Source organism: Geospiza fortis, unplaced genomic scaffold (assembly GCF_000277835.1).
Source record: "Geospiza fortis unplaced genomic scaffold, GeoFor_1.0 scaffold965, whole genome shotgun sequence".
Classification (NCBI taxonomy): Eukaryota; Metazoa; Chordata; class Aves; order Passeriformes; family Thraupidae; genus Geospiza; species Geospiza fortis.
The window spans coordinates 9,590-11,521 of record NW_005055237.1 but is presented as its reverse complement, the minus strand read 5'-3'; positions in this window follow the sequence as shown (position 1 = coordinate 11,521).

The following is a 1,932-nucleotide window of genomic DNA, read 5'->3' as shown; positions in this document are numbered from 1 at the left end:
GTGATTGGGGATCGGGATTTGGGGATTTGGGGACTGGGATCGGGATTTGGGATCAGGATTTGGGATTTGGGATCAGGGACTGGGGCGGTTCCATGGGCAGTGCAGTGCGCCCCGCACGGCGCCCGGTGATTGGGGATTGGGATTTGGGGATTTGGGATCAGAATTTGGGATTTGGGATCAGGGACTGGGGCGGTTCCATGGGCAGTGCAGTGCGCCCCGCACGGCGCCCCGTGATTGGGGATCGGGATTTGGGGATTTGGGGACTGGGATCGGGATTTGGGATTTGGGATATGGGATATGGATTTGGGATATGGGATTTGGGATCAGGATTTGGGATCAGGATGTGGGGTATGGGATTTGGGATTTGGGAATTTGGGATATGGGATTGGGATTTGGGATATGGGATCTGGGATCAGGGTTTGGGATTTGGGATCACGATTTGGGATTGGGATTTGGGATTTGGGGACTGGGATTTGGGATATGGGATATGGGATCAGGATTTGGGATCAGGGATATGGGATTTGGGATACAGGATTGGGATTTGGGATCAGGATTTGGGATACGGGATTTGGGGATTTAGGGACTGGGACTGGGGTTTGGGGTTTGGGATCGGGATTTGGGATATGGGATTGGGATTAGGGATTTGGGATTTGAGATTTGGGATCGGGGACTGGGGCGGTTCCATGGGCAGCAGATGGGGCTGCTGCGGGTGTGCAGGGCGGTGCAGTGTGTCCCACACGGTGCCCGGTGATTGGGGATCGGGATTTGGGATCGGGGATGGCATCAAGATTCGGGGATTTGGGCATTTGGGATCAGGGACTTGGGGTTTGGGATCAGGATTGGGGATTTGGGATCAGGAATGGCATCAAGATTTGGGATTTGGGATTGGGATCACAATCTGTGATTTGGGTTCGGCAATGACACCAGGATTTGGGATTTGGGATCGGGATTTGGGATTGGGATTGGCATCCGAACTGGAGATCGGGAATGGCATCGGCATTTGGGATCAGGATTTGGGATTGGGATTCGGGAAATGGGATCAGGATTTGGGATTGGGATTTGGGACCAGGAATGGCATCAGGATTTGTGATTTGGGATCAGGATTTGAGATTGGGATTTGGGAAATGGGATCAGGATTTGGGATTGGAGATTTGGGATTGGAGATTTGGGATTGGAGATTTGGGATTAGAGATTTGGGATTGGAGATTTGGGATTGGAGATTTGGGATTGGAGATTTGGGACTGGAGATTTGGGATTGGAGATTTGGGATTGGGAACGGGATCAGGATTCAGGATCAGGAACGGCATCGGGCTTGGGGATTCGGGATCAGGATTTTGGATTTGGGATCGGGACACGCCCAAGGGCAGGGAAAGCTCCTGGAGGATTTGGGGATCTTTTGAGGGGAACAGGGATTGGGAATTCTGGGTTTTTATCCCAGAATTCTGATCCTGGAGACGCTGGAGGAGTTTGGGAAGATCCAGAGGAAATTCCTGGGTTTTATTCCTGGTTTTTTGGAGATGTTGGAGCGGTTTGGGACGATCCAGGAGTGAATTCTTTGGTTTTATTCCCAGTTTTTGTCACTGGGAGATGCTGGAGGAGACTGGGATTGGGAATTCCGGGGTTTTGGTCCCGGATTTTGGGGGTGCTGGAGCGGTTTGGGGTGATCCAGGGGTATCCCAAAGGAATTCCGATCCCTCCTGGGAATCCCCCACCCTGAGACACTTTTGGGATCTCTTCCCAAAATCTGAGCCCTGCTGGGGAGGGAAAAACGGGAAAATCCCCCCCAAAAAAAGCCCCAAATTTGGGCCACGCCCAAACCCCACCCCACCCAGGATTCCCGGGAAAATTCCGCGGGATCACCCCCCAATAAACCAAGTTCCACCCCCGGCTCTGTATTTTGGGATTTTTTGGGATTTCCCACCTGTTCTGGGT